The following is an 11,806-nucleotide window of genomic DNA, read 5'->3' as shown; positions in this document are numbered from 1 at the left end:
AATAACTTGGGGAGGGGTTCATATAGTAAACGTATAGATTGATTGAAAGACACAGCCCAGTTTTAGAAATTACATAAATATCCAAAAAAGCACATTTGAAATTCCACATATGAGACCTTGCAATGTCAAAATAAGGAAGGACGGGGAGCATGGTGATCACACAATGGCTTATGACATCACTCACTACATTTATACCTGGTACGCAGAGCGCAGAAACGTTTCAGCTCTTGCTTGAATCAAGAACAGAAGCCTCTCTTTAGACAGGTCAGTGCCACATAGTAATGTATAGCTTAAAATGTTAGTTAATGTACAAAAATCCAAATTCAGCGTTTAGATGTTCGGGAATAATGCATGAAAATTTAAATATTCAGAAGTGGAATGTATGCATTTTTAAAGTTTATTTTATGATTTAATTTTTAAAAATTTGTTTTAATGTGAAATTCTGAGGTAATTTGTCATGTAGTAATAGATACAAATACAGCAAGCAGGGATTTTTAAATAATGAACAGAAATATCTTAAAGGAGCTATTGGAAAAGATAGAAAGTGTGAACAACTTGGGAATTTCAGTGTCTTACAGTTTTTTTAAAGCTTGTTATAGTTTAAATCGGAATAAGGAAGCTTATTTCCAAAAGATTGAAGTGATTCTGTTATCTCTCCCACGAAGTAGTCTACTTCAGCAAAACAGTACACCGTGTGCTATTTTGGCCTCTTGGGAAAGATGGCATGTTCAAGTTTGCTAGAAAGAGATAATGATCGCTTTTAGCGACACCTCTCACGGAAAGTTCATCGGGATATTGGTCTAGAGAGAAAATGGCGGCGGGGGGTGGGGGTGGGGGAAGCCGAAATACCTCAGTTTAGGATCTGCTATGGTCAATGGATGCCCTAATTTAAGGTTAATTGTGGAACCACGGGCTTCCAACTGTGTATTTCCGTCATCTACACTTTTCCCAGAAAGACATGCCATAATAAATTTACAAAACAGTCCTATAGTCTAGTTTTATATTCTTGTCAAGAAAAGGTAATATTTAAAAAGTACTAGCCAGAATTCTATAGCTGATGTGTTAAAAAACGAACAACAAAAATCACTGCCCTCTGAATGTTCGTTCTTGATTATTTTGACGCAAGTAGAGACAGAACAGCTTTTTTAAATCCGGCATTATCTCCGGGTGGTGCAGACATGCAATTTTTTATGAATTTTCCCACCCCTGGGAAATCCATTTCTGAAACGTGTAATTGTTGTGCAGTAAGCCAAGTGGACAGTGACGCAATAGTCCTCTGCAAGTTGCCTTACAAAAATGATGTCATTTGGCGCAGATCTAGTCACTTTTATAACAGGTAGCTATGGAAAAGCTCCCTCCACGTTGTCCCCGATTCCCCCACCCCCACCGTGGCCAAGATGCAAAAAGACACTTTCCTGCCTTCCTAGCCCTCAACTTGTCGAGGGTGGGCGCACCGCAGTGGCTCGGGGCCCATCGCTCGTGCAGGCGGAGAGAGACCGCTGCAAGGGGACGAGGACAGCTGAGTGTCCTCAGCCCCGACGGCGGCGCCGCGGGGGAAGCTGCGTCGGGCCCAGTCCGGGGCCGCGACGCCCGGTCGCCTGTTTTCCTCGGTGGGAAACCGCTGGCGTGGCGGGCCGGCAGCCGGGACGCGGGGCGCCGCGGGCGCGGGACAGCCTTCCCCGCCCCCCCTTCCCCCCCCGTTCCCACACCCGCTCCCGCTCCCGTGGCGCCGGAAGTGACGCGTTTTGGGCTGAAAGATGGCGGCATTGGCGCTCGACCACGGGGAAGGTAAACACCCGCCAGGCCACGGGCTGGCCCCCTCGGGGCGGCAGCAGGGGCCGAGGGGGGGGCCTCCCGGGCCAGCTCCCCGCCCCCAACGGCTTCCCACCCTCCGCCCTCTCTTCCCAGCGTGGCGGACTTCCGCGTCAAGGCGACAGCGCACGGGGCCCCCCGCCGGCCAGCCCCGCCTCCCTGGGCGGGCCCCGGGCGGCTCCCGCGGCCCGCAGGGGGCGCGCGGCCCGGAGCGGCCCCCGGCTGGTGGCCCCGCACGCCCCGCCCCTTCTCCGCCCCTTTCCCGCCTTCCTCCACCCCCGGCGTGGGTGATCCCGAGGCTCGGCGCGCTTCGGGGCAGAAGCCCAGAGACGCCGTCCTCGACGCTGCCTCAGCTGGTGCTTCTGTCTCTGCCTGCTGCTCCCCCCAGCCCTTTTCCCCGCCCGCGGCCCCAGTCGGCCCTCCCGCCGAGCCCCGTCGGGTGCTGTGAGGCCCCCGGCGTTGGCAAGGTCGGTCCGGGCCCCGACGCCGCGCCGCCTCGTGCGGAGCCCGACTGTCTGGTTTCGCGACTCAGCGCTGTCTTCTTTCCCAGGACTTATCCAGAGGGGGCTGCAGGCGAGCACGCTCGTGCCCCGCCGGAGCGACCCGGCTCGTGCCGGGAGCGGCCGCTCGTAGACGTCCGAGGAGCCTGCCGAGTGCCGTCCCGGCGCCCGACCGCCCACCCATCGGCCCGCTGGCCCGGTTCTTCCTGATGCAGACTGCCGTCCACTAGAGGCTGGACAGGACTCCCCGAGGTACGTAGCCGCCCCTGGCCGCTGGCCTGCGGAGCCCGGGCTTCGCCCGCGGCCCCGAGCTAGGCACGAATTCGCCGGCCCTCTCTGCACGGACCCGAGTCAAACATTTGGTAGACGCCGGGACCTCATTTGTCTTCGAGTTTACTTAAATTGTTTGAAATGTAATTTTTTTTTTTCCAGAGAGAGCGAGAAAGAAAAAGGAAGAAGCATAATTCAGCCATTTTTTGCAGCACACAGCTGCAGGTACCATGATTATTTTTTGCCTAACCCGTTCCTTCCCTTTAACAATTCAATTTATGCCTGAAATAGAACTATGCAAAATGCGAGGCATAAAACTAGGAATCGGAAGGTCTGGGTTCGACTTGGGTGACTCTGAGGAAAAATCGCGTACTGAGCCTCGGTTTCTTATCTATGAAATATAGTCGGTACTACCAACATCGCAGGGTTGAGAGGACTATATGAGGTCATATATGTGAAAATAATCCTTAACTGTAGAATGTTGTAAGACTGCAAGGCCGTTTTTTAAGTAACCTTTGGTAGAGTGGTTAATGTAGTGGCTAACTGTTGCTGCCTCTTTATTTCTATATTATAAATAAGTACGGAATAATAGTAAAGCAGTGCTATGAATCCGTAGATCTATAATAGTCACGTTGCTTGGCCTTCCTCCTACGAAGTGCTAACTGCTTATTTAAATAACGGTATTCTTTAATTCAAACGTAACGTTACCGTAGGGGCTTTGCTTTTCATCGTTCTAGGCCGCTTTAGGCCCCTTTTCTTACTCCAAATATTTAACACCTTAGATTTGTTAGTCTTTTCTATTTTCCGAATTTGTTTGCCTTTGTTAATCTGATTAAATGGTAATTTAGAAAATGCCTTGTAGACATATATGCCCTAATTTTAATGCCTGTTTTTCATATCTAGGGAGCAGGATGCTTGAATACTTCTACTAATTTGAAAAATTGGTTTTGAAGAGCTTATCAGTGCATTCATGTTTCAGTAATCCTTAATAGATCTAGAAATGTATAGAACATTTCAACTTTTTAGCACTTAATGTAATTACATAATTTGATTCTTATTTTTAATCATCACAACACGTAGTAGGTGCTTAGACTCACAGTTTATCAGTGGTAGAGGATGTTAACTTGCACTCTTCATTGCTGATTAATTTGGGGAAAGAATAGGATAGTAAATATTTGTGGTTTGAAAATTGAATTTATTTTGCCAGGATTTATATGTGTAACAGATCAGTATGGATCATTTTTACTTGGCATATCAAAAATATAGTATGGTTTGGCTTAAATGGTCCACAAAAAGTGAAAGAGAAGCATTTTTGGGTATATTGTTATTTTTAGCTAACAAATGGTTGTGAGTAGTTAGATGTTTTATTAAATTTATAATCCTCTAGTCCAATACCAGTTGTCTTTCAGAGTATGCTTTTGTGTTTTGTAAAAAGGCAGAATAATAGAAGTTGGGCAGGATTTACATAGTAAATGGAGGAGCCTACTTCAAAGTGGCTGGTTTTATAGATTGGATTTATCACTTATCTTGAAGATAAAATTTTGACAAATCATTGCTTTATTGGGAATTTCAAGATTTGACCCTCTCTCCACCTCGAGTCGGGTTATCTCGGAAACCTAACCTTGACCAGGGCAGGCTTGGCTTCATGGATGTTCAGAAGGGCCCCACACTTGGTTTAATAATCTGCATGTAAAACTGGGATTGCACAGTATAAGGGTGAATGGTAAAATTCATGCTAATTTAAATTTTTAATTTTCCTTTACTCAGAACGACATTAAACATCAAATTTAAAAAACACCGTGAGAGCCGGGAGCGGTGGCTCAGGCCTGTAATCCCAGCACTTTGGGAGGCCGAGGCGGGCGGATCACCTGAGGGTCGCGAGTTTGCGACCAGCCTAACCAACGTGGAGAAACCCCGTCTCTTCTAAAAATACAAAATTAGCCGGGCGTGGTGGCGGGCGCCGGTAATCCCAGCTACTCTATTCCCAGCTACTCGGGAGGCTGAGGCGGGAGAATCGCCTGAACCCGGGAGGCGGAAGTTGTGGTGATCCAAGATGGCGTCGCTGCACTCCAGCCTGGGCGACGAGAGCAAAACTCCGTCTCAAAAAAACCGCGAAACAGTTGAGAGATACAGAAGAAAGTTTTGAAAAAGCTTTACATTTTACTACCTTTAACGACTTTTTTATTTTTTAAAGACAGAGTCTTGTTTTGTCGCCCAGGCTGGAGTGGAGTGGTGCGATCCCCGCTCATTGGAACCTCTACCTCCCGGCCTCAAGCGATTCTTGGGTCTCAGCCTACTAAGTAGCTGGGATTATAGGCGCGCGCCACCAAGCCCGGCTAATTTTTGTACTTTTAGTAGAGACGGGGTTTCACCATGTTGGCCATGCTGGTCTCGAACTTCTGGACTCAAATGATCCACCCGCCTTGGCTTCCCAAAGCGCTGGAATTACAGGCGGGAGCCGCCGTGCCCAGCCTTTTTTTTTTTTTCTTTTGAGACAACAGTCTTGCTCTGTCTCCCAGGGTGGAGTGCAGTGGTGCGATCTCTGCTCACTGCAACCTCCGCCTCCCGGGTTCAAGCGATTCTCCTGCCTCAGCTTCCCAAGTAGTTGGGATTACAGATGCGCGTCACCATGCTCGGCTAATTTTTGTATTTTTAGTAGACACGGGGTTTCACCATGTTAGCCAGGCTGGTCTCGAACTCCTAACCTGAAGTGATCCGCCCGCCTCGGCCTCCCAAAGTGCTGGGATTACAGACATGAGCCACCGCGCCCGGCCATCGCCCAGCCTTTTAACAACATTTTTCCCTGATTTTGAACAAGAGTCCCCGCAAATGATGTAGGTGGCCTGTTGTCAAGCCTGGCCTTTCCCAGTGCAAATGTTTTGAGAGTGAATAATGTTAACTGTGAGGAGAATGAATCTTTAGCTTAGAGGAGGTGGATTACTTTATTAGCATCTATTTTCTCTGAATTGGAGTGCTATAGCTCATGTGGTGCTTTTTTTTTATTGAAGAGAAATGAAAGATGGAGCCATGGGTGAGGCATTGTAGAACAGTGTTTATTCAGGGAGGCTCTGAAGTCAGGCGGACCCCAACTTCACAACTTACTAATAATTATAGCCTTGGGCAAGTTACTTAACCTCTGTGAGCTTTGATGTTCTCATCTTTAAGTCAGGGATGAATACAAAACATGGAAGGTTGCGAGAATTAAACTTATCTGTCTTTCCAACAAATATTTATTAAGTACTTATGTGCCAAGCACTGTTTTAGGTGCTGGAGATACAACAGTCAATGAAGCAAAACCGACAAATTGAAGCAGAAAGGAAACTTAAGTAAAATGGATAGCCTGTATTGCCATTTAATATACTGCAGAGAAAAATAAAGTGGAGGGGCATGGGGATTGTCAGGTTGATGGGGCAGATGGGGTAGATGGGGTTTTGCAACTTTAAAAGAGGGTGTTTGAGGAAGGCCTCACTGAAATGACACAAAAGACCCTAAGGGAACCTTATATATCTGGGGATAGTGTGATCCAGGCAGAGGGAACAGGGTGTAGAGAGGCCTTAAGTTGGGAGTGTAGCTGGTTTTCAAGGAACAGCAGCACCAAGGGAGATAGTAATATAAGATTATTATTATTGCCATTTTAAGAATCATTGGAAAGGCTCTCATAGTTCATCTCTGCCAAGGGTATATGTTGTATTGCTGCTGGTCCAAAAGTGGAAGGCCTTTTCAGAATTTGAAATTTTAACTTTGGAAACAAGAAATTAGGAAAGGCAAAATATGTTGTCAGGTTTTCTATTTTTAACGTAAGACCCTTAAAGCTCATCAGGCTGAATCACTGAAACATAAGAATGGATAGAAAAAAATACCCTTTGTCTCTGATAAGATCTTTGAATTTAGTTAATGATGTATATCATAGACTAATGATTTGCAGGAAATCTGTATCATAACAGCAAGACCTTCCAAAATATTTAGTTTGGTTGTATAATTCTTACGAGGAACTAAAAGGCTGACATTACAGTATTTGTGATTTCATGTTAGAATAGAACTTAGAAGATTTGGGGTTTTATTCCCCAATAGAGGCTTTTCCTAGAATTCTCACTGGATCCAATCTCTAAAGGTTAGGGAAGCTGTTTTCCATGACATCACTCTTGGACTACTTCTAGTCATAGTGTGGAATAAGCAGAGAAGCATTAAATTAAAGTCTTCTGATGAAAAATAGCATTCAAGCAGGGCTTATTTTTTCTTATAAGGCTTCTTGTATTATAGGATGACGAAATGCTAAACATACCTGAAAAGTGAAGTAATTTGGTGCCAGTCTGGAGGCTGGAGGACCCAGGGCCCTCCTAATAGCTTAGTTAAATGGTCATTTGCAGTTTGGTACTGAGTTATAAAAATATTTTGATGACAAGAAAGAATTTCCAGTATTAAACAAATTAAAGTTAACTTACACAACCTCTCCTCCCATATTAAAGTGAGTTTTCAATTTGAGTAGTGTATTGAGAGTAAAGTGACCGCTAATAGAGCTAAAAAGTCTGTCTTTAAATTTGTCTTTTCTTTTATATTGGTATGTTGAGAAGTTGGCTGCTTTGAGATTGTCAAATTTACATTTTTTACTTTATAGGTTACAGAAGTGAGAAATGTTATGACTCAGAAATTAATTCTGTTTTTACCCGTAGTAAGCCTTTGCATTCTCTTTTCGATGTGCAACTGTGGCATTTTCTGCATAGGCATCAATTTTGGTAGGAGAACAGTTTGGGGCTGAAGATAGTATGAAATCATTTAAATTTTTCATTGAGGATAAGTATATTATATCAACCTCTGAGAATCTAGCTTTTGCATTGAATACCTTAAGCTTTTGTATGAATTTTCAAGCAGCTGTGGAAGGAATGTGAAAGCAATAAATTATTGCTTATGGCATAAACATAGAGGTTAATATTGAAATGTCTTTTAATTAATTGCCTATAATTTTGCCTTCACATCAGAATGGCAGCCTTATAACTGAAAAGGAAGCATTTAATTTCTTTGCCTTTAATTTCCTGTCCAGTTTTACCCCCACCAAACTTCTTTTTTTTACTGGTCACTAGAGAGTTTGAAGTGTTCAAAAATTCTGTGATATAAATAGCAGTAATAGTCTTTCAGGGCAGAGGTAGGAAGAGGTTGAGGTTTGTGCATGCACGTGTGTGTGTGTGTGTGTTGTCACTTATCTCATACTGTCAGTTGTTCTCAAGCCTGTGGTCTCAGGACTTCTTTGTACTTATTTGTACTCTTAAAAATTAGTGGGGGCTGGGCTTGGTGGCTCACACCTGCAATCCCAGCACTTTGAGAGGCCGAGGTGGGTGGATCGCTTGAGGCCAGGAGTTCGAGACCAGCCTGGGCAACATGGTGAAACCCCATGTCTACTAAAAATACAAAAATGAGCCGGGCGTGGTGGTGGGCTCCTGTAATCCCAGCTACTCAGGAGGCTGAGGCAGGGGAATCGCTTGAAACCCGGAGGCAGAGGTTGCAGAGATCATGCCATTGCACTCCAGCCTGGGTGCAGAGTGAGACTGTCTCAAAAAATAAACAAACAAATAAAAATTAATTTTATTACATGGTAACCTAAATAACTTTTTTTTATGAAAAATAACTTTTCTAAAACAGTTAAGAACTTGGTGAAAAGAGTAGCATTGTTTTAAATTTTTACAAATCTCTTTAATATCTGGCTTAATAAAAGCCAATGGGCTTCTCATCAGCTTCTGTATTCAGTCTGTTGCAATATCACATACCATGTGTAAACCTCTGGAAAACAGAATGAAAGTTAAAAAGACAAATAACTATTCTTTATTTATGTATTTATTTTGAGAAGAAGTCTTGCTCTGTCGCCCAGGCTGGAGTATGGTGGCGCAATCTTGGCTCACTGCAACCTCCACCTCCTGGGTTCAAGCAATTCTCGTGCCTCACCCTCCTGAGTAGCTGGGATCAGACGCACATGCCACCACCCCTGGCTAAGTTTTGTATTTTTTAGTAGAGATAGGGTTTCACCATATTGACCAGGCTGGTTTTGAACTCCTGAGCTCAAGTGATCAGCCCACCGTTCTACCTCCCAAGGTGCTAGGATCACGGATGTGAGCCACTGTGCCCGGCTGACCAATAACTTTAAAAAAATTGTTTTGATAATAATTTTGACATTGGGAAGCCCCTTTAGTGGGGACTGGGATCTTTTAGGACAACTGGATTCACTTGTCCCCAGATCAGGCTTTGAGAATCCCTATACTAATCATTCTTAGGCACAAAAATGTGAGGCTTTCTTTTATTTAGTCAGTACCAAGTTTATGAAACAAGACACATTCTTCAGTATTTCTTTCCTGGTAGTATAAGTATGCCTTGTCATTTGGTCTAATTGGTTCCCCTCTTGAAAAAAAAAAAAACCTACTATTTGAAATTCTGAAGGCCATGTATAAAGTGTTGATAAACCTATATATGAAAAGTAAGGATACAGAATTTTTGTACATTGAACATTTTGTCAGTAAATGTTTTTCTTCAAAGCCTCTTAAATTTTTCCTCCAGCTCTCATTAATTTAAAGAGTTCTTATTTAAGGTTTTTGTGTTTTACAGTGATTCATTTTTTTCTTTTGGGAGAGTGGGGCTACGCACTTCTTGTTGAACACGCTGCTGCTGCCGCGGCTGTCTCTGCCATTGCAAAGTAGTTCTTACAATAGTTTTCTTCCTTAAATTGATATAATTCTGTGCTTAGATTTCTTTTTAGAGACAGGGCCTTGTTCTGTCGCCCAGGCTGGAATGCAGTGGCTTCATCGTGGTTCACTGCAGCCTCGACATCCTCAGCGCAAGCGATTTTCCTGCCTCAGCCTCCCAAGTAGCTGGGGCCACAGGAGCACGCCACCAAGCTCTGCTATTTAAAAAAAAATTTTTTTTTGTAGAGAAGAGGTCTGGCCACGTTGCCCAGGCTGGTCTTGAACTGGATCAAGTGATCTTCGTGCCTTGCCTCCCAAAATGTTGGGATTACAGGCATGAGGCCGCTGTACCCAGTTAAAGAATTATGTACAAAAATTTTTTTTTTTTTTTTGGAGACATGGTCTCATTCTGTTGCCCAGGCTGAAGTTCAGTGGTGGATTATAGCTCATTGCAGCCTCGGCCTCCCGGGCTCAGTTTATCCTCTGACCTCAGCCTCCTGAGTAGCTGGGACTACAGTCACACACCACCATGTCTGACTGATTTTTGTGTTTTTAGTAGAGATGGGGTTTTGCCACATTGTCCAGGCTGGCCTCGAACTCCCGGGCTCAAACGATATGCCCATCTCAGCCTCCCAAAGTGGTGGGATTACAGACGTGAGCCACTGCGCCTGACCCTAATCTGTTATAAATGTGCATTATGATAAACCCTAGGGAGGCATGGGGTCGGTAGAGAGGAGATTGAAGGTTGTCACTTATTCATTTATTCACCATCCTAACTTGATAATAAGATGATGATGATTATTAGTAATGTATGGATGGAAACCAAGATTAGGAAGTTAACAAAATTTCTCTAGGTCACACAGTAAGTACTAGTAAGCACTCTGATTTCAGAGGTTTTGCTCTTTCCGACCACACTATTTTGTATTTTTTTGCAAATAGAATCTAATCTTTTTTTTTTTTTTTTTTTTTTTGAGACATGCTCTTACTCTGTTGCCCAGGCTGGAGTGCAATGGCGCCATCTCAGCTCACTGCAACCTCTGCCTCCTGGGCTCAAGCAATCTTCCTGCCTCAGCCTCCCAAGTAGCTGAGACTACAGGCACACACTACCACGCCCAGCTAATTTTTGTATAGACGGGGTTTTGATATGTTGCCCGGGCTAGAATCTAGTTTTAACTTTATTTCTAACTACTAGTTCTATGACCTTGAATAAAAAGTCAGTTCACCCGTGGACATTATTACTGTCTTCATCTGTGGAGTTAGAGTTGACCTGGGTCCTGAGTCTTGAGAAACTATACTCAGAAGGTGGGCTGGGGGGTTTCTTCAAAGTTAACTAGATCAGGCTTACTATTTTGGGTGTAGTAGTACCACACAATGGGGCATGATAATAAGCCTTAATGTTACAGTGCACTTAAGGTCCATGCACCGTTCTAAGTGCTTTACATCCATTAACTTATTTAATTATCGCAGCAACCTGTAAGGTAGGTTCTTATTAATATTAGTACCCCAATTTTTTTTTTGAGACATGGTCTCACTCTGTTGCCCAGGCTGGAGTGCAATGGTGCCATCTCTGCTCACTGCAACCTGCACCTCCTGGGTTCAAGTGATTCTCCCACCTCAACCTCCCGAGTAGCTGGGATTACAGGCGTGAGCCACAACACCTAGCCAATTTTTTTTTTATTTATAGTAGAGATGGGGTTTTGCTATGTTGGCCAGCTGGTCTCGAACTCCTGACCTCAAGTGATCCATCTGCCTCGGCTTCCCAATATGCTGGGATTACAGGCAGGAGCCACTGCACCTGGCCAAATACCCCCTTTTTTTTTTTTTTTTTTTTTTTTGACACGGAGTCTCGCTCTGTCACCCAGGCTGGAGTGCAGTGGCACCATCTCAGCTCACTGCAAGCTCTGCCTCCTGGGTTCACGCCATTCTCCTGCCTCAGCCTCCCAAGTAGCTGGGACTACAGGCTCCTGCCACCACGCCCAGCTAATTTTTTGTATTTTTAGTAGAGACGGGGTTTCACCATGTTAGCCAGGATGGTCTCGATCTCCTGACCTCATGATCTGCCCGCCTTGGCCTCCCAAAGTGCTGAGATTACAAGCGTGAGCCACCGTGCCTGGCCTGAAGTACCCCAATTTTAAAGTTTTAGATTTTATACTTTTTAAATTAATTAACTAATTAATTAATTTGAGAAAGAGTTTCACTCTTGTTGCCCAGGCTGGGGTGCAGTGGCCCGATCTCGGCTCACTGCAACCTCCGCCTCCCAGGTTCAAGCGATTCTCCTGCCTCAGCCTCCCAAGTAGCTGGGATTACAGGTGCCAGCTACCATGCCCAGCTAATTTTTGTATTTGTAATAGAGACGGGGTTTCACCACATTGGCTAGGCTGGTCTGGAACTCCTGACCTCAGGTGATCTGCCCACCTTGGCCTCCCAGACTGTTGGGATTACGGGCGTGAGCCATCGAGTCCGACCAGATTTTACATTTTAGAGCACAGAGAGGCTGAGTAGCTTGCCCCAATGTCACAGAGCTAATAAGAGGTAGAACCACGCTTCAAACCTAGGTAT

The 11,806-nt window shown here is 44.7% G+C and overlaps 1 protein-coding gene across 2 annotated transcripts in view; it reads left to right on the top strand.

Annotated features, from left to right (window-relative positions):
* Positions 1 to 217: 217 nt before the first annotated feature.
* KLHL15 (kelch like family member 15) overlaps positions 218 to 11,806 on the top strand; it is a 42,647-nt gene continuing 31,058 nt past the window's right edge. Inside the window, exons 1-2 of one of the 2 annotated variants that reach the window (XM_054472454.2) lie at positions 218 to 264; positions 2,363 to 2,564. The gene's annotated coding sequence lies outside the window, so the exon portion shown is untranslated. Of the gene's footprint in view, positions 265 to 1,660; positions 1,789 to 2,362; positions 2,565 to 11,806 lie in introns of those variants that run through there. The other variant, XM_054472456.2, reaches the window with a different exon arrangement.

This window comes from Pongo pygmaeus, chromosome X (assembly GCF_028885625.2).
Source record: "Pongo pygmaeus isolate AG05252 chromosome X, NHGRI_mPonPyg2-v2.0_pri, whole genome shotgun sequence".
Lineage (NCBI taxonomy): Eukaryota > Metazoa > Chordata > Mammalia > Primates > Hominidae > Pongo > Pongo pygmaeus.
The sequence above is the reverse complement of the archived record's forward strand: the minus strand, read 5'-3'. Positions and strand labels throughout refer to the sequence as shown.